Source organism: Lygodium microphyllum, chromosome 10, assembly GCF_053477565.2.
Source record: "Lygodium microphyllum isolate KBCC chromosome 10, Lygodium_microphyllum_v1.1.10, whole genome shotgun sequence".
In the NCBI taxonomy this organism is placed as follows: domain Eukaryota; kingdom Viridiplantae; phylum Streptophyta; class Polypodiopsida; order Schizaeales; family Lygodiaceae; genus Lygodium; species Lygodium microphyllum.
In genome coordinates, this window is record NC_141144.1 from 60,121,407 (window position 1) to 60,149,048 (window position 27,642).

A 27,642-nucleotide genomic window follows, 5' to 3' on the forward strand; every position below is an offset into this window, starting at 1 on the left:
TGGGAATAAGATTTGAAATAAAACATTGATTAAAACATGCCTTTTTACCCGGATCTGGTTGTCAGGCAGCAGGCTTGAACTGCAGGTTCGCTGGGCCACAGTGGCGAGGCGCTGCTGAGGCGTGCTGGGGCATGCAAGATCTGCGTGCAGGGGTGTCACAGTTCTGGTGGTGGAGTGGCTGATGACTGGCGGACTGGTGGACAGGCAGCCACACGGCGCTGGCACAGGGTGCAGGCTAGGGGCATGGGCGATACACACCAGGAGCAGGCTGTCAAGAGCGCTTGGAGACAGGCAGGCGGGCACAGGCAGCACAGGCAGCAGGCGGCTCTGACCAGGGCGGGGCATCGAACAGTGAGGTGGGCTCCCAGGCAGACAGGCGGCGCAGGAGAGCACTATACAGGCAGGCGGCGCCTTGCCGGGCAGTGGTGACACGGGGCGGAGCTGACAGGTGCAACGTTGGACTAGAGGGAGTCAGGCACTGCTGTCAAGCTGCTGCAGGGGGCACTGGCGGTCTTCCACTGAGGCGTTGCTGGTGAGGCAGCTGATGGGGCAGAGCTGGACTGAGCTGAACTCAGCTCCGATACCAAATGTGAGAGGCTGAGAGGATCGAAGCTCAGCTGAGAGTGCAGTAGACAGTGTGTAGAGTAAAGCACGACACCCAGTACAATAGACTGAAAGAGTGTAAGCTGAAAGTACAAAGTACAACCCTTAAACCTTAGGGTTGTAGGGGGTGCTCACACCCGAACATGATAAGTGCCCGTAAGTGTGTAACATGAGCACATACGAAAGAAGAGTAAGTCTGGGGGAAAAAACCTCTCGTATTGAGAGTAAAAAGTGCCCTAGTGTCCTACTGATCACCCACACTCCTCTCTGAACGTAGGTGTGAGTGAAACCCAACACGACATGTATAAGGCAATGCTTTTTTTCATGGGATTTGCTCAGAGGAAGGGTTGGACTATTTTGAGACTTTTGCTCTAACAGTTTGCATGTCTACTATTTGGTCTGTTTTGGCTCTTGTAGTCCACCATCATTGGTTCATTTATCAAATGGACATGAAGTCCACCTTCTTGAACAATGTCTTAGATGAGAAGATTTACGTCGATCAACCTCCAAGCTTCAATGTACCTGGAAAGGAGGACCATGTCTATCACTTACAAGAAGGCCCTTTACATCTTGAAGCAAGCTCTAAGGGTTTAGTATCAGCATATTAACACATTTTTTTCTTCAAAGTTTCTTTTGCTGATCAAACCACCACCCCAACCTCTACTATCCATTGGATGGTCCACATCATAGTAATAGGGGATGGCCATTTTCTTGCTTCTTGTCCCAATCCCATCTCGTCCCAATTCCATCCCCATGTTAGAGCCACCTCTCATGGTAACAAGGGGAGGCAATTCGTGCCCCCCTCCCCGTCCCAAAACCTGTCCCATGTTACTATGGTCCACAATGTCTTAGTCATTCTTTGCAGAAATGATCTTATCTTGACAGGTGTCCACACACAAGACTTGGACTATTCGCAGGACATTTTATGCCAAGAGTTTAATATGACCGACTTAGGCATCCTCCATTTCTTCCTTGGATTGGAAATCTATCCGCTTTCACAAGGTATTTTTGTGTCTCAATACATGTATACCTCCAAGCTTGCGTGGTGGCCAATGCGTAGTAAAGGTTCAATATTCAGCAATGGCAATGGCGAAGAGAAAGAGAGAAAGAGTGAGCAGGAGTAAAGAGTGAGATGCATGATGTGTGGGTACAATGAGTGTACCTCTTTTTGGTTTTTTTGTGATAGTTATATATAAAGTACAAGTACTAAGGATGTATTCACACCCAAGCACATATAAAAGGCACGATGGCCCTTTATTCTCAACAATCTCCCACCTAAAGATAGCATGCCCTAATGTTGAGAAAAGAATCAGCTAAGTCTAAGTATGTACAAAGCTGAAGTACATATACTATCCAACTCCCATCATCTATCGACAATGAGCAAACCACTCTACTAGAAGACCCTTTGTGAGAAGATCTACAGGATAATCATTTGTATGTACCTTGACAAGCTCAATGCTTTTGTTGTTAAGTACATCCCTGATAAAGTGATACTTCATCTGGATGTGCTTTGTCTTTGCATGAAAGATGCCCGTACGAGCATGATAGCACTCTGGCTATCGTAATGGAGAACAAGTATTTCAGTAATACCAAGCTCTCCTACCAAACGTGAAAGCCATAAAGCCTCCTTGCATGCCTCAATGGCAGCCTTTTTTACTGCCTCTATAGTAGACAATGCAACACACTTCTATAGCATGGAGATCCAAGAAACTACTGCCCTTGTGAAGATAAATACATACGCTAAAGTAGACTTCTGCAATCAATATGACTAGCATAGTGTGCATCCATAAAACCAACGACAAATGCCTTCTACTTTCCAAAGTAAATGCACAAATCCTTTGTGCCCTTAAGATATCTCATGATACCTTTCGCTGCTTCCCAATGCTTTCTACCAAGATGTGCCATGTATCTGCTAACCACACCCACCACAAATGCTATGTCAAGACGTGTAGCAACCATCGCATACATCAAGCTACCCATAGTTGAAGCATACAAAATCTTATCCATTTCAGCCTTTTCATCATTAGATGTAGAACTGTCCTCTACACTGAGTTTCACATATGGAGGCAATGGTATGCGCTACAAAACCTTGGATACATACTCCTGCTATGACAAATAAAGAAGACCTTTTGATCTATCCCTGAGTATATGCATGCCAAGGATGTGATTTGCTTTACCAAGATCCTTCATGTCAAAACTGCTATGTAGGTTCTGCTTCAATGTGTTTAACACATGAACATCCCTACCACCAATCATCCACCTACAAAACCAGTATAATAAAGCTGCCATCTGCTACCTTCTTGGTATACAAGCAGTGATCTACTTGAGTTCTTTTAAATCCTTGACATTGCATGAATGTATCAAACTTATAATACCATTCACACAGTGCCTATTTCAGCCCATACAAGCTTTTGTTAAGTTTACATACCATCTTTTCTTGCCCCTTAGCCACAAAACCTTCTAGTTGTTGCATATATATGTCCTCATCCAGATCACCATGTAAGAAAGCAGTCTTTGCATCCATCTATATGAGATTCATATCCTCACATGCAACCAAGCCCAATATGGTTTGCAAAGTAGTCATCTTGACTACAAGAGAAAAGATCTCATCAAAGTCGATCCCATATTTCCGCTTGTAACCTTTTGCAACAAGTCGTGCTTTGTACTTTGGCGAGGAACCAGAAGTGACCTTCACCTTGTAAACCCATTTGTATGGTAGAACTTTCTGCCCTTTCGGCAAATGCACCAAATCCCTAGTACCATTCTTCTTTAGAGATTCCATCTTTGACAGCATAGCTTTATGTCATTTCTTACTGTCCTCTGTGTCCATTACTTCCTCAAAGCATGACAGTTCACCACAATCTGTCGGCATGACATAATCTGCAACATAATTTGTACCCCATGAGGCTACACCTTGCATCTTGGAATGTGAATAGTCTCCACTACAATGGGGAACGTGGTTCCAGGAAGTTGATTGTTCGACAGAAGCTGTAGCTTGCCCTTGCCGGACGGATCGACATCTTACTTCTACAGGAGCACAAGCTCACCCCCACCCAGGCCCAGCGGGTAGAGAAGGTACTTCCGGGCAGCTCACACACTTACTGGGAGCACGCTAGGTGCCCATAGCAAGAGTGGAGGCGTATGCACCTCTATTGGCCGGAGTCTCACTGCCTGTGTACGAGACCACGGGACGATAATGGCAGGGAGAGTTCTTTGGATCAGACTGGATATTGGGGACTCGTGCCTTGGAGTCCTCAATGTCTATGCCCCTACGAAGGTTAGGGCATGCAATAGGTTCTGGAAAGAGATCGCGGATGGACTCCCAGAGGTGGACTCCTGGATTGTTGGAGGAGACTTCAACAACCTGGAGGCTTTGGAGGACCAACAGGGCAGAGGCAGAAACTACCAGGGCATGGCTGGGGAGGAGCAAGAGGCATGGGAGGTCTTTCTGCTAGCAGTAGGAGCACATGACACGTGGAGAGACCCTGCTTTCCACAGGAGGGAGAGGTCGTTGGATTTCTCTTAGGGATACAAGCGGCTTGGAGGAGTCTTGTTGGAGCGGTTGGATAGGTTCTATGTGGGAGAGTGGGGAGGCTCTCGTGGAGGCCAGATTGAGCAGTTGGCAGGCACCACGTTGTCCGATCATTGCCCGGTCCTCGTGACAATTGATCCCCCAGCATCCACCTTAGACGCACGCTCCTATCAGATCCCTGACTCGATCTATAGGAGGGAGGAGGTGACGAGACAGAGAGCAGATTTGGACCATAGAGTGGGGCGAGAGGGACCGGATACCAGAGGAGGTTGTAGAGGTCCTAGCCGAGTCGAGCAGAATTGCCCAGAGGCAGCCATACAAGCCAAGTAGCAAAGCTGGGAGGAGGAGAGAGCACTCCGGCGGGACCTTGCAGCCACGCAGAGACAGTTACAGGAGGTACCAAGGGATCCCACCCTCCATGCGCAAGATGTGCACGCGTGAGCAGCCATTGTTGGCCTAGAGGACAGGCGCTCAGAGTTCTCTTTTTGAATCTCAATAACTTTCTGGGCGCGGAAGGGGGACACAATGTGCAGGGAGTTCTTCCAGGTGCACCAGCCTCGTACCGCAGGAGAGCAGATACGCAGCCTTCGGGATCAGTATGGGCCGCCTAGTGTGGAATTTCCTTTGGTCAGGGTCAGATGGTTCCAGTGACTCCAGGGCCAAGGTGGCGTCGGCGACCATCATACGGCATCGGTCAGAGAGAGCGCTCGAGATCATAGACTTAGAATATCAAAGTATGGCCCTCTTGGCCAAGCTAGTTGTCCGCGGCCTCACACCTAGCGGCCAGACCTGGAAGGTCTTATTGCAGGAGGGCTTTCAGAGAACTGTAGACCGAGGCTTGGCGGTGAGTGGAGGCCATCCTTGAGATGGATTTTCACGTCAGCCCAGATCACCCCCCCCCCCCCCCCCCAAATCACCTTTCCTACGCAGCCTACTCCGCATGTGGCAGGGCCTCCGCAAGGCCCTAACACAGAGCCCCCCAGGCTGTTAGGAGGAGATAGACCGTCAGCCAATGATCTGGAGCCCCCACGTCAAAGATCGGGAAGGAGCACAGATCGGCAAGTGTACCCACATCCAGTGGGCTGGTTGGGAGGCCGGCCCGGCTCGTACCATGAAGACATGGCGGGAGGTGTACAGGATGGTGGAAGAGGAGGTGTTGCAGAGAGCATCACGTTGTCAGAGGGGAGTGGAGTTGAGGAGAAGGGAGATAGACGCAGCAATACCTCTGGAGTGGCTTGCTCCCCCAATACGAGAGCCGATAGAGCCTAGGGAGGTATGGGCAGCTAGATTCTCACCAACAGGCATCCCCCTATAGGTGGCAGGAAGAGTGGGCGGTGCCCCACACGGGACTTTCTTCGCAGTGCATAAGGGGGAACGTCTGGCCCTTGACAAAGAGCAGCAGGATAGAGGGGATAGCCGCCCTCTTGTGGAGAAGGATTCGGGTGGTGGGCCTTTAGTGGAAGACATGGCGATTGGACATCTATGTCTTCTGGGAGGAGCTCAGGGAGTGGCGCCTTTGGATCTGGGAGGGCAGACCACTTGATGAGCTGGAGTGGGATCCAGGAGAGTGGATATGGCTGGCCACGGAGGTTGCTAAAAAGCCACCCAGGTTCTTTGAGTACACTGCCAGGATTGGCAGACACGTACTGATGCAGGAGGATATGGAGTGGGCTCGGTCACGTAGCAGGCACTAGACGGAGCACAGCATCACGGAGCCTTTTCGACGGTCCTTCTGGCACCGCCTATGGGATAGCTAGAGGCCGAGGAGGGTGTCGTATTTCTTATGGCTGGTGGCACATGGAGGTTTGGCGATGGGAAGTTGGCTTGCCCAGATGCAAAAGGAGGGAGGTTATAAGCACTGCACACAGCAATCTCTGGAAACCCCAAAGCACTGCCTTTGGTCATGTGAGGAGGCGCAGCTCGTGTGGAGAGGAGCTTGCCACATCCTTCGCTGTATAGCACCCAGCCTTGGATGTATCTCATAGGGAGCCTTCTGTTGGCAGACAGTCAGCCAGGGCTGTCACCTTCTGTATGAGGCCGGGATGCAAGACACGATATTCATTATCGAGGCAGGATCATGCGCAGTGGTCGGTTTGGAGGCTCTACCCATCCGACAGGTACTAGAGCCCACAGCAGACCACTCGGAGGTATGGGAGATCATAGGGAGCCTGACTGGATGGCATATTTGGAAGGCCCGGTGTTAGGAGACTTTCAGCGAAGAGAGACTGTCAGTACAGGCGACCTTAGCAGTGCTCTGGACCTCCATCATCCACTCCTTCCGCGGCCGATGAGATCAGGTGCAGGGCAAGTCCAGAGCTTGTTAGGAGCTTCGTGGTCATTTCATGCGCACTTGGGGCTGCCAGGACCTGTTTTTCGTGATGCAGGCAGGCAGCCCCAGTTGGTGATACACCCCCCATGGCTTCTTGCCCCTATCCCCCCCAAACCTCCTTGTGAGGCTTGTATACATGATGTATTTGTGACTTTGCATCAGCTCCAACTTGTCTGTTGAGCATGAACATTCCGTTGTAATCAGCTTTTTTGAGTAATATAATCAGCCACATTTTACTTGCAAAAAAAAAACACCCAACAATTGAGACACATTAGCAAATTGTGTAGTCATCTAACGAGTTGGAGGAAGGTGAGGGGCTTTATACACACATGTTGGATATCCTTGTAGGTGGCTCCCCATCGATGGTTGGTTTAGGAGTGGAAATGAAACTCGCCTCCAAGATTGGCTCAAACCCCTTGAACCTAAAAGGTAGTCTATTTCTCCACAAACACCTTCATTCAAAGAAACTCCAACAAATAGGGCCACATATATTTGGAGAAATCATCAACCACAAGCATTAGGTGTTTGGCATTTCCTAAGGAAACTATCCTCATAGGTCTATACAAGTCAGTATGCACCAACTCTAATAGTGTAGAAGCCTGTCTAGTAGCCGCCTTTGAAAAAGGTTGGCGATGTTATTTGCCCCTAAAACAGCTAGGGCATGAATTAGTAATGGAAGGGAAATTTGGTAGACCCTCAACAATTTCCTTCCTCAATGCTTGTAAATGGAGTCACAATTCAGCTGCGCATAGGAGGCATGCCAAAGTAGCCCAAGAGCTAAAGAACGCACGGCTGCTAGGGCTGCAAGCTTGTAGAGCCCACCCTCTTGTCTACCCATCCACCACAATGCTGATGCCCAATGGTTTGGTCCTCCACGGTAATTGCCTCTTGGGTGAAGACCATGTGGGTCCCCATGTGTGTAAGTCCTTCGACAAAAAGGAAGGTTAAAACCTAAATCTGGTACATAAAAGACTTTGGTTGTAGAGTCGTGTGTATTTGAATGAAGGGAATCTTCCCCGCTTTAGAAAATGGCACTAACGATCCTAGATCCAATCCCGACAATGTATCATATGGGATGATACCACTCTCCTTTTGTCTAGCATCTTGCTCCAAGTTCATCGGCACAAGCTCCTCCACATGATGATGTCTTGAATTCTAGAGGTAAAGAGACTAGTGTAGAAAACATCGTATTTTGGAGACCGAAGGTGTGTCAAGAGTATCATAGCCATGTCTTTGGTTGATAGCTTCTTGAATCTTGAGGAATGCAAGCTCGTTCCATATCTCCTCCATTTTGTTGATATGGTCCATCATACTTAGGGAGTCGTCAACAAAAAAGAAAGCCTTGTCCTCACCTACATTGTGGAGTGGATTCCTTGTTCATGAACAATAACAAAATCATGACAGCTTATAAAGAGAAAGGAATAGGCTTGTGAGTTGAATCTATCCCAAAGAGTTGCTTAATCAAAAGTTGATCCAATATGGGATTTACCATTGGACAATGGATTAGGGCGATGAGAAAGTCCCATAAATCGAAGGTATCTAAGATGCACTCCACTTTACAAGACCCAAGGGCAATGAAGGAAGAACAGGCACCTACGCAAAGGGTGCCATTATGGCCAATCGAGGTCCTTTGGTAGGAGCCTTTGGAGAAATAGAGAGAGAAGATGGAGGAGGAAGGGACGATCTGAAGCACACTCTGAGCATCGTTCCTTGTAAGAATGCTGATCTCTGTTTGATCAGTGATGTGACCTGTAGTCTTCTTCACGTTGATCCTCGTGGTCTTCTCAATCATGATTGTCATTTTGATGACCTTCCCAACGCTCTCATCAATTGTTATAGTCGCAATGTGGGCTTTGTTGGTCTTCACTGTCCTCATCAAAACCATCTTGCCAATTATACCAGTTTGCCATCTATCCTATTAGAATCATCTACAAAACAAACAAGCATACATAGAAAGATGCTGAATTTTGTTGTTGGGCTGCCCAGACGAGCAGAAATCAGCCACACTACTGCATTTTGGTGAAAAACGGCCCTTAGATGCTCTGCAATTGCTGAAACAGCAACAACCAATGCCAAGAAAAACTTGTGTTTTCAGGTCCTTAGGCTGAAAAGAGTATCACCGACAGTTTGGAGCAATTGCCCAGTCTTTAATGGCTGCAAACACAAAGGACCTGCAAAAAACATAGCAAACAGGGTGCTGGATACCGTAAGCGCTTTATAGAGCTCTACAAAAATCATCTCACCCTTATTGACCTCATGATGCACACTACGAAGAGTATCACTTACAACTTGAAGGTGTCAACATTCACCTACACATACAAGTGAAATTTGAAAAGTTTTAGAATTAGAAAAGCTTAAGAGCCTTGGCACATGCACATTGCAAATATGAAGCTGAAAACTCAAAAGTGAACTTAAGTCTTGACTCTTACGGTTTACCTGATTGAGACTACCCATATTGAGTATCACTCACATCGTGCGCAAGTTAGTGCAGCAATAAACTAGCCACTCTAACTATCATGTGCTAAGTTGATCACAAATCTTTGTATGAATGAGATAATAGGCATTCCAATTTCTCTCGCATGCACTTGATTTGCAATCTTGGGCTAGGAGCTTGCACTTGAATATAAGAATCTTTAAAATCGATAATTTCTCCATGAGCAAGTCAAGACAATGGTTTGCACATGGAGTCCATATAATTGGGGGAAACTCCAGCTCAAGCTAGCAGCCCATGCAATGGCATTTGAATGTATTGTTGGTAACCATTTGTACCACATTTGAGGAGCTGACGTACATGCACAATACAATGCTTGGTTTTTTTTTCCGGGGGGCAGGGAGAGAGAGAGAGAGAGAGAGAGAGAGAGAGTGTGTGCTTGATGTAAAATGATGAAATTTAAATACATGCAACTTAAGCAGCAAGAGGCAAATTACAATGCTTACCTAATTTGGTCCATGTAGCCCAAATTGGGTCGAGGGCTTAGCTATCTTCTCCTCTTCATCAATCTTCTTTGTCCTCATGTAGTTGTATGAGACAATAGTCCATCTCTCACATGGACCCACATTTGCAATTGCCTTCATCATTTTCTTCTATTGCTTTTGTGTAAGGACATTGAAGGAGAGATTGCACTCAATAATGGTGTATGCAATCTCTATGTTTGCAACAACTGGAGAGCACAATGCTATCTTGATGCGGGCCTTGTATGACGAATTGTTCCTCCTATCTATAGAAGCAATAAAGACTTGCATTTTTGTATCGACCTATTTGGGAGAAAATTGAAGAAGCACGAACAGAGAGAATGAACATCAATGGAAGATCTAGCTTTCATTGAAGAGTTTCTAGATATTTTCAAGTGGGAGATTGTGAAGAAACTATAAGAGTCATAGTCAGTGGAGGTCCATAAGAATAATGAGAAAAACAGCTAGGACTTGTTTGTGGACACAACAGCAAGACATGTGGAACGCCTGGTGTAGTGACAACCTTCTCTTTGTCCAATTGGCAACCCACTAGAAGCTAGTATAGACAGTGTTCTTTTTTTTTTCCAAGAAAAGAGAATTTTGTTAATAACACCTCGAAGAAAAATCCCTAAGGTAAATACAACGTACAAGGAACTATGTGAAGAGTAACTAGGTACATCAAAGATACAATGGTTGTGTGAACAACCAATCCGGTGGGCTAAAGTGCCAGACCTAGATGTTGTCCAATGATGAGAAAAGAAATGCTCCCCTGAGTGTCCTCATAGCCGCAAGCTGAACCTCTGTCTATGACCCAAGCTACAGCCCCCCATGTCGCCACCATGGACTTCACTGTACCATGGAATACTATCCTAAGAGCTCTCCTCCAAATCTCTTGGGCTGTGGGACAGTCCCATAGGCAATGTCTCTGTATCTCCTCTGGCTCACCACATCGCACACATGCCACTGGACCCTTGCCATATCTAAGCCAAGTGCCAACTACTAAACTCCTATGGGCTAGAAGCCATAGAAAGAGGGATATCTTCCTGGGCCTGAAGGATGTCTTGTAGCCGCCTCCAAAAGTCATATAAAAACTCATCTGAGATTCCTTTTCTATGCCTATGAGGGGTGGCTACAGGCTGTGCTCTAATCTTGCTCATCTGTATCCTCCATCCCAATCTTGTGGTATAGCCAAAAAAGGGAATGTTGCATGGCGGATCAGGGAAGGGATCCCTCCACACCCACTTTCCCGGATCCCATTGAGTCTTTGTAGAGGCCTCCTTTGGTATGCCCAATATCTCCATCTTTATAAGATAAGTGGTTCGGTTTGGGTCTATGTGCCATTTCCTTTCAAAGTGTGCCATTTCTCTAATTCTCTACCTAGAGCAGCCACCACTAAGGGCTGTAAGGTCAAGATCCTCTCACTAGAGGCGGCCATCCTCCCCAATGTGAAAGTGAATGTCCTGTCTCTGCTAGATGCAATGACTGCTGGAAGGATATCCCCTCTAGAGAAGAGACCAATCCAAGTCTGAGAGGAAGCTTTGTCAATTTTCCAATCTAGTGAAATCCCCTCCATCACGACCTCAATCATACCCCCGACTCCCCTAAGGGACCATGAAGTCTCTGCCTTCAAGTCTCATGTGGTAACTCCTGAAATGCAAACCGTTCCCCCACTAATGTAGCGACCTGCAAAGAGAATCTCCCTCGTGATAAGTGTGTCCACACTGCCCAATGGTGTGTCCTAACTCTAATCTCAAATAATGATTAAAGAGAAGAGGTTTCCTCCTCTTCTCTCCAATAGTAGTAGTCGGGGGGAGCTAGTGGAGCCTTGCAGATATAGATCTCCATGCTCTAATAATGGCAGTTGCAAATCTAACCTCGAAGCTCCTCCCTAAATCTCTAGTGCTAATCTCCTGAAATATCTAGTGAATGTTGGGCTGCCATGGTCCTCCATGCGTAGGTGTCAAGTCCTCTAGCCTCCCCATTAGCAGTTTCTTCAAGGGCTCCTCACCTGGAAGCAAACCTCTAACAATGAGCTTGACCAACAAGGCTTTGCTTTGGCTATCTGGGTCTATGATCCCCAATCCTCCTCTGGATCTAGGTTGTATGATGACATCCCAAGCCACCTTCGCTTCGCTTGGACTTCCATCTCCTCCTGACCAAATGAAGTTCCTAATGAGGCGTTTCACCTAGCCGATGCACCACATGGTCGCTAGAAGAACTTGGTTGACAACCACTACTCTTCCCTCCAATGAGAGTCTCACCGAACTCCAATACAAAAGCTTTTGTCTAATGCTCAAGAGGGGTACCAATTGTTGCTCTAAGGTAATGTCAATCCCCACATGGCATCCGAGATATCTCACAACAGTCCTACGAGGAACCCATGTGAAATCCTCATGTGGTCGCGACTCTGGCTGTCTAGTGTTGCATGCCCAAAATCCATAGGATTTGTGCCAATTAATTAGTGCTCCTAATGCTTTTCAAAATATCTCATGGCTGTTACAAAGGTTCATTAAAGTTGCCCTCATTCCCACCCAAGTAAATTGATGTATCATCAGCAAACTCCACATCAAGAAGCTCCTCAAATTCGAGGATGGGTAGCATGATGCCTCTGATACCTATAGATCTGTCTCTCAAGAAGGAACTCATGGCCTCTACTACAAATAAAAACAAGAAGGGAGCTAGTGGACACCCCTGTCTAACTGATCTATGAATGCTGCATCTATCTCCTCTTGCCCCTCCAGTCATGACCTAGCTGTGTGCTGAAGAATAGAGAGCCGCTACTCCCTTGACCTACCACTCTGGAAAGCCTATCCTCAGCATTGTGCCCTCCAATAACTCCCAATCCATGCAATCATATGCCTCCTCAAAGTCAAGAAGTAGTACAGTAAGGTCTTGCCTCCTGGATCTAACCAAAGCTGTGGTCTCCCAAAAGGTGAAAATGTTGTCCAAGATGCTGCGCTCTTGGACGAACCTTGTCTGAGTGGGGTGTATAATATTTAACATCAATGGTGCTAGCTTGAGACTAATCGCATTTGCAAGGATCTTATAGGCAGTTCCAAGCAAGGTGGTCGGTCTCCACTGTGTGATCTCCAATCTATCTCCACTTCTTTTGGGGATAAGATGAATCAGCCCCCTCAAAAAGTCTCTCTGGCATAGTCCCTAATGCCATAATCTCCTAAAAGGTTGAGTGAAGGCCTGTTCTAATAAGATCCCAGTAGCTCACAAAGGACTTATCTAGTCCATCTTCGCCTAGACACTTGCCTGAGGGTAGTGCCCGAAGTGCCTCCTCCAACTACTCCGCTGTAAAATGAGCCATCAGATGTTTGCTCATTCTGTCTGTAACCACCCCGTGCTTGCTCTGCCAAACAGTCTCTCTTTCTCTCTCATATCCAGGGGGTCTAGTGGTGGATTCTAGCAAGGATGTGTAGTATTGTGTGGCCACTTGTCTTGCCTCTAGAGGACCCTGTGCAATGGATCCATGAGCTCTTCTGAGTCTCCAAACACCCTGTCTAGAGTGTTTAGGCCCTGTGGTGTGGAATCACCGAGACCCACATGGCTCTCCTTGGAATCAGAATACCCCAGAACTGTACCGACTGGGTCCACTGCTCCCCAACACATGCATACTCCAGCCTGTATCTCGGTAACACCTACAGCTGCTGCTCAATAAGTGTGACTCTGACCTGGCAATAGCTACCTGCAACATCAAGATATCCTATCTGCTAAAAGATGGTGCTCCTATAACATAAGAAAATCAATCGATCCTCCTACTAAAGCTCTATGCAAATCCTGTCACATGAGACTCTGGCCCTACTTGAAGTGACAACCTCCGAAGCCTCGTACATTCCATGAGAGTATCATCACGAAGTGTGTCTCAACCTCTCGGACTGGTGTGGCTCTACAGCCCATACTTGCCTTTGCTACCTCCTAGTATATACTCTATCATGTGTCCTCTCCGCCATCTCTGTTGCGGGGTGTAATTGGGGGAAGTCCTCAGAGTAGGCATCTGAGACTTCTATCTCCTGTTGAGTCCTCTACCTCTTGCTCATCACACTATCTTGGGCCATCACGGCCTCCCCTGCTTGCTAAGTGTCAGGTACCTGAGATGGGCTAAGCTCTGGGAGCTCAACTTGATGAGGCGATGGTCTAGGGGATTGTGGCATATCTGTAGCCTGGTGTAGCTCCTGAGAAGCTATTGGTGTCGATGCCTCCATGGGCTGTATCACATCAATCTGTAGTGCTGCCACTATCAGTGGTTGTGGGACCTCTGGCTCTTAGGCATCAAGAGGAGTGTCCATGGGAGCATTGGGGGGCTGCAGTGGCTCCGCATGGACTAATGGCTTGAGGTCCCTAATCGCTCTCCACCTTCCCTCTGTCTGCCTCTTCGGCTCTAGGCCCTCATGCCCTTGACTCTCGTTAGCACGTTCTCTTCGCTAACGCTGTCTCCTCCTCTATCTAGCCTTGTGCTGCCTCTGGCGCTCTACCTCACTCCTACGCATCTCGGGTCTACCACCTCCCTCATCCGTGAAGGAGGTCTGGCGCCGGCGTGTCCTGGGGCATTCCACTGCAAGATGTCCAATCATCCTGCAAGCAAAGCACTAACCAAGGAGGCCTGTATAAAAGACTGGTTGGATAAGAAAGCCCTCGTGAATGGAGGGAATCTTGATAGTCTAGGGAAGGCAGTGCAAAGACTCTGTGGGTACTATTGTCACAAGACTGTGACAATTATTACCTTTTTGTTGATTTCTTTATTACATATTTTATTTGGTTTTTCTTTTTGGAAGGATCCCTCTTGAAATCTAAACGCCTGAGTTGCATGGCCAGTATGTGAAACAGATGGTCAGAAGACTTGTGGGGATGCAATGGAAGCAACTCCTAAAATTTAGGGGGTTACTATTTTTGGACCTCAGAATCTGTTCCCGTCATTATCTTCGTTTTTGCACGAGGATTAATCCTCTGGTCTGTGCCGAGGTCAAATTCTACACCGAGCATGGAGAATTTTAGACCGGAAGGTTGGAACGGGAAATATCTTCCAGTGCTGCCACTTGGCACAAAGTTGTGCACTTACCTCTTTAAAGAGGGTTGGCGTGCAGTTTTTTGGATCTAGAAGGGCTCATTTGAGAAGGACAGTTGCTGATGGAGAGCTCTTGAGAGCTGGCCTACTTTGTCTATGATGCACAGAGGGCTGGGCTTGCTTTCTACACTCTCTCTCTCTCTCCCTGACAGTATGGTTATGCTGCAGAATCAAGGGCCTTTCTTCTGATTCAGGTACAGCTGTGTGGAATATGCTGTTTTTGCATGAGGCAAGAGCCTCTTTTCTCCAGGAACAGGAGCAGTTGTTTGCTGCCCACAAGCAGGAACAGGTGAGGGTGGTAACCTCACCAAGCAAGTGTCTGAAACAGCACTAAAACAGTACAAATTTTGGACTGTTCAGAGGTTATTTCAGAGCCCAATTGATGTCAAAATCAAGGGGCACTTGGCACAGATGATGCAGGACAGTGCAGGGAACAATATGAGCTGAAAACAGGTTTCAGAACAGGCCTGAACCAATAATTACAGTGGGCTGAACAGTACAGGGAACAGTATGAGTTGAAAACAGGTCTCAGAACAGGTCTGAACCAGTAATTACAGCAGACTGAAATGGTCAATTCTGCACTCCAACCAGAAGTTTCAGTCTTGGGCAGAGTTTCCCCTCCTGGCCAACTTGTTTTGGGTCAGTAATTGTACTGTTATGCTGTCAAATTTCACCCAGAATAAGTGAAAGACAGCCCGTTGTAATTTCTCTCTTTTTAAAAATAAAGAAATACCGCAAGGGGCGCCTAACTTAGGGGCCAACAGGGTGTCTGTGTGGCAACAGGAGCATTCTAGCTTCCTGTTTTTCTTCTTGATTATGTGTCTTTAAGTTCAGGTAAAGTGGACGACTGTAAATTGGGTGAAAGCATTTATGTATTTTTGGTTGTACACTACCGCCCTTTCCAGTGAACAGGCCAGTTACATGGTTCCATTGCCGGGATCGAATCACTTTTTCCCTAAAGAGTGAGCCAGGGTTTGTTTGGGTATAAGACACAGAATTGTGCATTATGGCTGATAGAAAGGAAGACACCATAGAGGAAGCATCTTCATCACAGGAGATCCCTGTTGTTCATGAGGTGGGAGAATCTTCTAGACCTCCACAGTTTGTTACTCCTCCTGTTATGGTTGAGCCACAAGTTCTTACGGCTTCTTCTATGGATGAAGACACTTTCAAGACTCAGTTAGTTGCTGCTGTGAGTATGTTTACTCAAGTGATGCAGAATCCAAGGTTTTTGGCATTTTTGCAGCCTTCCCTTCCTTTACAGCAAGTTGGGCAATTTGCAAAGATTTCGGATCTAGTAGAGGTCCAAGATAAGGGTAAGCATGCTGCAGATTCAGTGGAAACACCAAGGCAGCTTGCGGAGTCAATGGAGACTCCAAGATTGGTTCCAACTGTCCAGGAACAGGTGGCGGAAACGCTAGTTACACAGGCATTGCCAGTTCAGCTCGCCACTTTACAGCAGCCAAATGTTGGTTTAAATGGACAGGGAAACAGTTTTCAGGCTTTACCACAGGTTTTCCCACCGACCTCTGTACATCCTGGGTACTTTGGAGGTGGATTTGCATTTCAGAGTATGGCTGGTTATGCGCCTGGAAACCAGATTTATGTACCAGGAACGGTGTTTGGGGGTACACAAGGTTTTATGCCAAACCCCATGTATGGCAATATAGGCATGCAGCTTGGATTTCAGGGTGTTCAGGGCAGTTTTGGCATGCCACAGGGCACTTTTGGTATGGCTGGTTATCAAAATCAGCAAGCAAGTATTGTGTCTACAAGCCCTGTAGTCAGTGGTCCAGCAACTCCTATGCCACCTGTTAGTGTTCCCATGTTACAGGCATATCCTACGGATCCTTTGATGGCTCATGAGAAGCCAAAGCCATATAAGGAAGGTGGTGTAGCTGTACAGTTTGACATCTTTCGAGGATTTGAAGATAGGACTAAGGCTCTTTCTTTCTTACAGCAGTTTGATGCCGCATTTGCAGGAGGGAACTTTTCAGAGCCTTCTAAGGTTCGGAAAGCTGCCACTTTTCTTAAGGACAATGCTAGTCAGTGGTGGAGTACACTGTTGATGCAAGGACAGGCTCCTGCCACTTGGACTTATTTTAAGCAAGTATTTGCTTCTGCTTAGTTGACCAATGAATTTGAGATTGATGTTATGTCAGCTTGGCACAATTTGGATGCATCTAAATGCAAGGATTTGGAAGACTATAACAAGAAGTTTTGGGAGGTTTTACTTCCAGTCACTTCTTACAGGGTTGTGCCATTGACCGAGCAGATAGAGAAATATTGTTGTGGGCTGCCCAAGGAACTCCGGAATTATTGTACAAAGACAAAGGTCACCACTTTGACTCAGTTAATTGAGAATGCTACCACAGGAAATGCATTATTGTTGGGACAATCAAGTGGTTTTGGGGGCAGCATTAAACAGGACAAATCTGAAAATTTTTCAGCAAAGAAGCCATTTGGTAAACAAATTTCTCAGATTTCTCAAAGCACAGGTAAATCTTGGCAGTTCAAGAAGAAGCCAGCCAAGTTCTTTAGACAGCAGTCAAAGGACCAGAAGAAACCTTTTGTACTCAAGTCTCTTGAAGAGAGAAAGGCTTTAATGGCTGAGAGGAAATGCTTTATCTGTGAGCAGACTGGTCATATTGCGTCTAACTGTCTGGACAAGAATAAGAGATCGGCTGATGATGATAAAGAGGACAGAAAAGGAAAGAAGCCCAAACCTTCAGCAGGTTTAGTGCCAGATATGCTAGGAGACAAGCCACACTCGAATGCTAATGAGCTTTGCAGAGCTTGGGGTAAAGTTAGGGATCAACATGTACTCATTTTCTTTGATCCTGGAGCTAAGGCAAACTTTATCTCACCAGAGTTGGCTTCTACTTTGGGCATCAGAGCAGATAAGATGGGCTACACAGCAGAGGCAGGGTTGGCATGTCCTGGCCACTCAGAGTCTGTGACACCCATTCTTGGGAAGCTGCGTCTTCATATACAGTCTTATGTTGATGCAGAAGAAATTTATATCATGCCACTTGAAGGCTGTGATGTCTTGTTGGGAATGCCATGGATGTTCAGAAAGCATGGTGTCATGGATGCCTTTAACAAGACACTGACTTTGGAACATAGGGGAAAGACTCATGTGCTTGATGTGAAGCTTAAAGGAGAGTCTGTACTTGTTGTATCGGCTTCTGCCATTACATCTGTAATAAAGAATCATCTTTCTGCGTACTTGATTTTTGCACGTGATGTCAAGGATAATGATGAGTCAAACTTTTCTATGTTAGATAGAGAGAGGTCTGCTTTCTTGTCTCAATTCAGTGATTGTTTTTCTGACTCATTACCATCACAGTTGCCACTAGAGAGATTTGAGGATCATGCGATAGATTTGGTGCCAAGCAGTAGCCCACCAAATAGACCTCCGTATAGGGTTAGTGCAGCCCAACAGAAAGAGATATTGAGCCAGGTGAATGAGCTGTTGGAAAAAGGGCTGATTCAGCCAAGTTCATCTCCCTTTTGCTCACCAGTGCTCCTAGTGCAGAAGAAGGATGGCTCTTGGTGCATGTGCATAGATTATCGTGCGGTGAACAAGAGTACCATCAAGAACAGGTTCCCCATTCCAAGGATTGACGACATCCTTGACCGTTTGGAAGGAGCGTCAATTTTCAGCAGGATAGATTTGAAGAGTGGATACCATCAGATCAGGATTAAGCAAGAGGATGTGCATAAGAGTGCATTTAGGACCACGTTTGGTCTCTATGAGTTCTTGGTAATGCCATTTGGACTTACTAATGCTCCTGCTACATTTAATCGAATGATGGACAAGATTTTTCGTCCATACAGGCAGTTTGTTGGTACATTCTTTGATGACATGATTGTCTTTTCAAAGAATGAACAGGAGCATAGAGAACACTTGAAAGCAGTCTTTGATGAGCTTTGCAGTAATAGGTTGCTTATCAATGGCAAGAAGAGTGAGTTCTTGGAAGAAATCCAGTTCCTGGGCCACATAGTGTCAAAGGATGGTGTCCGAATGGATCCTGCTAAGGTTGAAGCAATTAGAACATGGCCAGATTTGAAGACTGTCCATGATGTTAGAAGCTTCTTGGGTTTGTGTTCTTACTACAGGAGGTTCATCCGCAACTTTGCAGAGATTGCTTCACCTTTACATGCTTTACAGAAGAAAGGAATCACTTTCCAGTGGACACAGAAAGAGATTTCAGCTTTTAATCTTCTTAAAGAAAAGATGACTTCTAGTCCAGTGATCATTCTGCCAGATCTTAGGAAGTCATTTGTTGTCCAATGTGATGCCTGTGGCAATAGCATTGGTGCAGTGTTAATGCAAGATGGCCGGGTAGTGGCTTATGAAAGCAGAATCTTGCGAGGGCCAGAGAAGACTATGCAGGTCTATGAGAAAGAATTGTTGGCTGTGATTCATGCGCTTTCTTGTTGGAAACACTACCTACTTGGGGCAGATTTTGTTGTCTAGACGGATCATCAGACATTGCGTTATTTCTTAACTCAGACTAAGCTGTTAGAAAAGCATATGCGTTGGGCAAACTTTTTGTCAATGTTCCATTTTCAGATTGTGCATGTGGAAGGCAAAAAGAATGTTGTGGCTGATGCTTTGTCAAGGAAGCCACAAATTTCAGTTGTGTCAATTCCTTATCATCATGAGCTTGATGATATGAAGGAACAGTATGCTGATGATGAAGATTTTGCAAGGATCTTTGATCAGCTTGTCAATGGACAACAACATCATGAGCATTATCTTCTCAAGGATGGTTTCATGTTGATGCATGGTAAACTATGTGTAACTATGCCATTGAGACGGAAAGTTATGACTGAGAGTCATTCTCCACCGTATGCAGGGCATCGTGGTATTGATGCAACAGTCAAAGCAGTAGAGACGTTCTTTTATTGGCCTACTTTGAGAAGAGACGTGGATGCTTTTGTGCGGCAGTGTTTGATTTGCCAGAAGGTCAAGTTTGACAGGCAAAAAAGCACCAGGGCTTTTACAGCCATTGCCTATTCCAGATAAACCATGGGAAAGCATAGCTATGGATTTTATCTTTGATCTTCCAAGGACACAGACAGGAAATGATGGGATATGGACTATTATTTGCAGGTTTAGCAAACAGGCTCATTTCATTCCTGTCAGGAAGAAGATAAAACCAGATCAGATGGCACGTTTGTTTATGTGCAATGTCTTCAAGTATCATGGTATGCCACAGTCTATTGTCAGTGACCGTGATCCACGGATGACAAGTCTATTTTGGAGAGGCATATTTGAGAACATGGGCACAACGCTTAAGTTCTCATCGTCATTTCATCCACAGACTGATGGACAGTCAGAAGAGGCAAATTCTATTGTCTTGGATTTGCTTAAGTGCTATGTGTCAGAGCACAAGTCAAAGTGGGAGCAGTATTTGCCTTTGGTCGAGTATGCATACAATAATACTGTGCATTCGTCGACAGGCAAAGCCCCTTTTGAAATTGTTGCAAGTGGTAAAAAGGTTCTTCCCATTTTGCATACAAAGGATAAGATCTTTCAGGCAGATCAATATGTGCAGAGTATGGGGGAAATGTATCAGAAAGTTAAGCATGCCCTTGAAAGAACTCAGGCAAAGCAAAAGAAAGCTGTTGATCATCACCGTCGTGAATTGATATTTTCACTTGGTGGTTGGGTACTGTTGGGGTTTGAAAAGGCACGCTTAAAGAAGCGGAAAGGCAAGGAAAGACTTTTCACTAAGCTTAGTATGCGATACTATGGGCCTTTTCAAGTAACAGAGAAGATTAGTGATGTCAGCTATAGGCTGAAATTTCCTGACAATTGGAAGATTCATAATGCTTTCCATATAAGTCTTCTTATACCCTATGTGGGTGATGTGCCAGAAGATATGCCAGCTGAGGAACAGCCCGAAGTTGAAGAACTTGATGAAATCCTTGTTCCAGAACAGGTACTGGCACACAAGGAAAGGAAAGTGAAAGGCAAGGTTGCTAGAAGGTATTTGGTTAAGTTCAAGAACTATCCAGCTATAGATGCTAAGTGGATGGACGAAGGTGAACTTGCAGAGTCACCTAATGTGTTGGAATTTTACCTTGAAGCATTTCGCTTGCAACCTACCTTGACTCCTTGTATCTCTAAGCTGAAATAGATTGTCAAAGTGACAATTGCTCAAGAAAGAAATTATGTACAGAAACAGACTTTGTACAGGTTAACACTTATTGTGTCCATATGGTTTTCTCAGTGCTAAAGAAGTAAGTATTGCTTGCAAGAATATAGTTTTTACTTCTATTGAATTGAATACATGTTGTAACAATGGTTACTCGATCGGGCATGTATTTTGTGAATTGACTCAGTGGGGATATCATTTTGATGTATCAGCCACTAGATCTCTAGTCAGGGTGATGTGGAGTCATCAAATGAGAATCTGCCACTATGGGGATATTATTGTGGTGTACCGGCCACTATATCTGGAAACAGTGATGTGGAGTCACATGATGATAGTCTGCCATGTTTCACAGTTAGAACATACATGTGTTAACAGTGTGTTTAGTTCACAATGTTGACTGATAGCATGTATGTGTTGTACATGTGCTGCCAAGTGTAAGTTCACTGGGTTAGCTGGAAGCATGTATGACATTCATGCAAACGAGGACGTTTGAGATTTTGAGAGGGAGGTATGTCACAAGACTGTGATAATTATTACCTTTTTGTTGATTTCTTTATTACATATTTTATTTGGTTTTTCTTTTTGGAAGGATCCCTCTTGAAATCTAAACGCCTGAGTTGCATGGCCAGTATGTGAAATAGACAGGAATGTCTAATGAGTCAAGACTGGATAGTTAAGGTCCAGTACAAGTCTGGAAGAGACTGATGGCACTGTAGATTGACAAGTCTGGAAGAGACTTGTGAAAGTGTATATGGACAAGTGTGTTGAAGAACTAGCTTGGAAGAGACTAGTTCAAAGTGAAGATGGACAAATCTTCAAGAGATTAGTCCATGTGGGGTCATCAGTGGAAATTCACTTTCAGTTGAGCTACATTACAAATTTGGATGTAGCCATATCTGCAAAGATGGTCAGAAGACTTGTGGGGATGCAATGAAAGCAACTCCTAAAATTTAGGGAGTTACTATTTTTGGACCTCAGAATCTGTTCGCATCATTATCTTCGTTTTTGCAGGAGGATTAATCCTTTGGTCTGTGCCGAGGTCAAATTCTACACCGAGCATGGAGAATTTTAGACCGGAAGGCTGGAACGGGAAATATCTTCCAGTGCTGCCACTTGGCACAAAGTTGTGCACTTACCTCTTTAAAGAGGGTTGGCATGCAGTTTTTTGGATCTAGAAGGGCTCATTTGAGAAGGACAGTTGCTGATGGAGAGGTCTTGAGAGCTGGCCTACTTTGTCTATGATGCACAGAGGGCTGGGCTTGCTTCCTACACTCTCTCTCTCTCTCCCTGACAATATGGTTATGCTGCAGAATCAAGGGCCTTTCTTCTGATTCAGGTACAGCTGTGTGGAATATGCTGTTTTTGCATGAGGCAAGAGCCTCTTTTCTCCAGGAACAGGAGCAGTTGTTTGCTGCCCACAAGCAGGAACAGGTGAGGGTGGTAACCTCACCAAGCAAGTGTCTGAAACAGCACTAAAACAGTACAGATTTTGGACTGTTCAGAGGTTATTTCAGAGCCCAATTGATGTCAGAATCAAGGGGCACTTGGCAGAGATGATGCAGGACAGTGCAGGGAACAATATGAGCTGAAAACAGGTTTCAGAACAGGTCTGAACCAATAATTACAGTGGGCTGAACAGTACAGGGAACAGTATGAGTTGAAAACAGGTCTCAGAACAGGTCTGAACCAGTAATTACAGCAGACTGAAATGGTCAATTCTGCACTCCAACCAGAAGTTTCAGTCTTGGGCAGAGTTTCCCCTCCTGGCCAACTTGTTTTGGGTCAGTAATTGTACTGTTATGCTGTCAAATTTCACCCAGAATAAGTGAAAGACAGCCCATTGTAATTTCTCTCTTTTTAAAAATAAAGAAATACCGCAAGGGGTGCCTAACTTAGGGGCCAACAGGGTGTCTGTGTGGCAACAGGAGCATTCTAGCTTCCTGTTTTTCTTCTTGATTATGTGTCTTTAAGTTCAGGTAAAGTGGACGACTGTAAATTGGGTGAAAGCATTTATGTATTTTTGGTTGTACACTACCGCCCTTTCCAGTGAATAGGCCGGTTACAACTATTACTCGGACCGATGGGTATTTGTGTGGGCCTTCTAAGACTACGTCAGCAAAGGTCCTATCCCTTTGAATAACATGGCTGAATGCACTGCCAATCTCGGAAAGGCATGGCATAAAATACGCATCATGGCGAGGAAAAGAGATGGTGATGGCAATGCCATCTCCAAGCAATGAATAGTCCCAACCCTCGATCCATTTGTTGAAGTATGCCACCGAGGTCGTGACATCAAGCGAGCTGGTAGCGAGCGCTGCCTCCATCTGCTCAAGTGAGCTGAACTAAAGTCTAAAGCATCCCTTTCCAAGGGGCACTACTCGTGTGATCCTGGCTGGGGTGCCAGTAAGAGCTGATTGAATGGAGTCCTTAAGACTGTGGATCGGCGAACAATCCGACCATTTTGCAAGTCAAGGATGTTGCTTCTAGGGTTGTCACTCTCTCCCTGAGTGCCAGCTCTGTGTCCGGAGTGAAGCCGATCGGTGGGAAGGCATCGGCCGAGTATGTGCGGGGGGCGCACTAGAACCCCTAGGAATGGTGGAGGACCAATTGCAATCTCAGGCGATACACTAGCTCCATGTGCCTGTGGTGCGGATGCTTCCTTGTCTGTTGGCATAGGGTATTGCCGCTAGTCTGCTTGTTGGGGTTGTGAGGGGGAAGGGGAGATGGAGGTTGTCTATGCAAGGAATCTTACGAAGGCTGCAAGGGTGGATGAGGAGGCTGAGGAAGTGTCCATGGCTAGGAAGCGAGGAGAGAGTGCAGGCAAAGCAGGTTGAGGTGTGGTAAGCAGGGCAGCTGCTGTGATCCAAGGATCCGAGAATTCAATTGATTTGTAGACAGAGTGTTCTTCATAACTTATGCCATTGAAACCCTCCTCTCTAGTTGTCCATGTGGCTCTAACCTTTACCTTTTGTCTTTTGGAGTGAGACATGGATGTCAAGGAGCGACCAACAGTGGAGGCATTGGTGGAAGGCAAGTCAATGTTGAAGGCTTCATCATGGGTGGATATTGATATCAATGTGCCACCTCCTCTCTTGAATCTACCTCTCATCTTGGAGAGAATCTCATCTATGATGCTTTGGGGATCTCTTTGCATGGAGCAACTCACCCCCTTGTCTTGGATAGGTGTTGGAGAAGCCTAGTTGTGTCACTTGCGTAGTGCTACCAAAATCTTTGAATTTCCAATCATGGGAGTTAGACTTCTTTGTGTCTTTCTCCACATGTATGGCATACAAAGGCTTCATGCTTCCATTGCATCATGATGGATGTGTAAGTGCACACGCACACATGTGCACGCATAGGTACACTAAGAAAAGTAAATCTTATTAATAACACCTTGGCGAAAACCCCCTTGAGGTAAAGCCCAAAGTACAAGCATCTTTATAAAGAGTAGTTGGATACATCACAAATACAATTTTCATGTGAACAACCAATTTGGTTGGCCATATAATGCTAGACCAGCTAAGGGATATTATGGAAAAAGAGCAGAAGTCCCAAGTCTGCATAAGGGCCTCTCTCCTCCTCATCCTCTCAAATTTGCCTTGCATCCTTTCCCATCTACTACAGAGAGTGTGGATGACCTTTGTCCAAATCATCAAAAGAGTCTCAACTGTGGATACATCTTGAAGGTCTATAGCATGGTTGGACCTTGCAATCTAAATGTACTAGGCCGTAATATTGGCAATCAGCTCTCATCAGCGATAGTGTCCTCGGGTCCACTGTGCTAATGAGTAATCTAGAGTGGGGATCTTGCTTAGATGCTATCCAATGATGAGGAAAGAAAGGCTTCCTTGACCATCCTCATAGCCACATGCTGGGCCTCTATTTGTGACCCAAGTTCTAGTTCCCCACATCACGACCATGATGGATTGGTGTAATATGGAATATCATCTTGAGGGCTCTTCTCCATGCCTCATGAGCTCTATCACAATCCCAAAGGCAATGTCTTTGTGTCTTGTTTGGCTCACTGCATCTCATGCATACCATTGGATCCGTGCTGTCAAGCCAAGCGCTAACCACTAAGCTCCTATGAGTTAATAGCCATAGAGAGAAATATCTTCCTAGGCCTAAAGCTATCATCTAGCCTTCTCAAAAAAATCTGATAACTAGTTTGAGACGACCTATTTGTGCCAATGGGAGGTGGCTATTGGTTCTGTTGTGATCTTGCTCATTTGAATCCGCCTTCCCAACCTAGTAGTGTAGCTGAAGAAGGCCACATCACATGGCCTATCAATGAATGGATCTCTCCACATCCACTCTCTTGGATCCCATTGTACTCCAACAAGTAGGTAACTAGGTTTGGGTCAATGTATTGATTCCTCTCACAATGTGGTACTACTTGATCCTCTCTTTGGAACGTCTAGTAAACTCTATCTAGTCTAGGACCTCTTACTAAAAGTGGCCATCCTCCTCAACCATAAAAATCGATATTCCATCTTTGCTAGTCACAAAGGGTGGTGGAAGGATGTCCTCTTTGGAGAAGAGAACAACCCAAGTTTGAGTAGTGCCTATAATTTATCTGCCAATTAGGAGATACTCTCTTTGTCACAGCCTCGATCATAGCTCTAGCTCACTTGAGACCCTATAGTCTCAACCTCTAAATCTACTGCAGTAGCTCTTGAAATGTGAACCGCTTTCCCATTGAGGCGGCAACCTATATTAAGAACCTCCCCCAAGATAGATAAGTCCTTTATCCAAGAATGCGGCTTGATTCTGATCTCAAATAGTGATTGAACAGACAAGGTTGCATCCTCTTCTTTTTAGTTGTGGTTGATGGTAATTGATGAAGGCCAAATGATGCAGATCTCCGTGCTTTGATAACAGCATCTACAAATCTAACTTCAAAGGTCCTCCCTAAGTCTCTAGTTCTAATTTCTTTAAAAAAGCCAATGAATGTTGAGCTGCCATGGTCCTCAACGTGTAGGTGTGGTAGACTAAAGCCTCGCTGCCAGAGGTCTCTTCCAAGGCTCCTCAACCTGGAAGAAGATCCCTAACAATGAGCTTAGCCAGCAAGGCTTTGCTCTGGCTATTTGGGTCTATGATCCCCAATCCTCCTCTACATCTAGGCTATACGGTGACATCCCAAGTTACCTTTGCTCTAGCCAAGCTCACATTTCCTCCTGACCAAATAAAGTTCCTAATAAGGCACTTCACCTCGCCAATGCATGATGTGGAGAATGCCCAACACAAAGTGTCATACTACATGCTAGAGAAAGCCTTGCTAAGCACCAATAAAGAAGCTTTTGTCCAATGCTCAAAAGAAAGAGATACAATCGTTGCTCTGAGGTAATCTCAATCCCCATATAGCATCCAAGATATCTCACCACAACCCCACGAGAAACTCGAGTAAAATCCTCATGCGATTGCCATTTTGTGAAAGGTGAGAAGGATCGAAGCTTGCACTCGAGAGCTATGGCGAGAGAGCAAGAGCAAGAAAGAGAGAGACAAGAAATGGGAACTCCGACAGTCACAATATGTGATCGAGCCTTCCTTTATTCAAACTGTCACTAAAAGAATAAAGAATAAAGTGACGGTAACGGGCGCCTGCCACCTGCAGTGTGCAGTGGCGATGACTGTCAGTGTAGTAATACACGGGCGGCTAGGCGGAGGCGCCTTTACCCCCAACAACCTCCCACTTAAAGGTGAATCTGCCCTAGTGAGGAGTGAAAAGAGAAAAAAAAAAGACAGTACATGTACACATGTACAAATGTACAACAAGACGAGGAAAGACGTCATCTCATCCCACGCCCATCAACCTCCTGAGAAAGGCAAAGCGCTCTGTAGAGAGGCTTTTCCTGAGCAGATCTGCAGGATTCTGGTCAGTCGAGATCTTGACAAGGTCAACAGACTTGTCCTCAATGACCCCACGTATGAAGTGATACCTTACCTCAATGTGTTTCGTCTTTGCATGGAAGACCGGATTCTTGGCTCTAACCGAATAGCACTCATAGAATCTGAATGCAGTGTAGGGATAGCATCAATACCAAGGTCAGCAACCAAACGACCCAACCAAATGGCCCCCTTGCAAGCCTCAGTGGCTGCAACATACTCGATCTCTGTAGTAGAAAGGGCCGTGCATTTCTGCACCCAGGACATCCAAGAAACAGCACCTCCAGCATAGGTGAATATATAGCCGGAAGTGAACTTCCTGCTATGTGCATGTCATGCATAATTAGAGTCAGTGTATCCCATGACTCCTGTATCCTGGCTGCCATAGCATATGCACATATCTGCAGTGCCCTTCAGGTACCTTATGATATCCTTCACGGTATCCCAATGCTTCTTGCCAGGTGTAGCCATATAGTGTACCACAACACCAACTGCAAAGGCAATATCTGGATGAGTGGCAATCATGGCATACATAAGACTGCCCACTGCGGATGCATAGGGAATCTTGGCCATCTCGGCCCTCTGCTCATCTGTCTGCGGACAATCAGCCTGTGATACCTTCACATAAGAAGGCAATGGAAAACCAATAGGCTTAATGTCCTGCATGCGGAAGCGCTCAAGGACTTTATAAATGTACTCCCTCTATGACAAGTAGAGGAGTCCCTGATGCCTATCGCGTCTAATGCGCATACCAAGTATGTGAGCGGCTTGTCCCAGATCTTTCATCTCAAAGCTCTTCTTGAGCTGAGCCTTAAGAGCATCTAGCTCATCATGAGCTTTCCCTACTATCAGCATATTATCCACATAGAGTACCAAAATCAATACAGAACCATTACGGGCTTTCTTCTATAAAGACACGGATCCATTGCACTCTTGCTGTAGCCCTATGACTGCATAAAGGCATCAAACTTATGATACCACTCCCTAGGTGCCTGCTTCAAGTCATAAAGACTTTTCTTCAATTTGCACACTAGGTGCTCCCTACAAGGTTCTGCAAAGCCCTTAGGCTGCTCCATATAAATCTCATCATGCAAGTTCC

General features: G+C 45.7%; 1 protein-coding gene and 1 pseudogene across 3 annotated transcripts in view; both read left to right on the plus strand.

Moving 5' to 3' along the window:
- Positions 1–27,642, plus strand: part of LOC148030050 (uncharacterized) — a 171,137-nt gene that overhangs the window by 137,976 nt on the left and 5,519 nt on the right. The window lies entirely within an intron of this gene.
- On the plus strand, positions 15,494–20,738 carry LOC148030055 (uncharacterized; annotated as a pseudogene).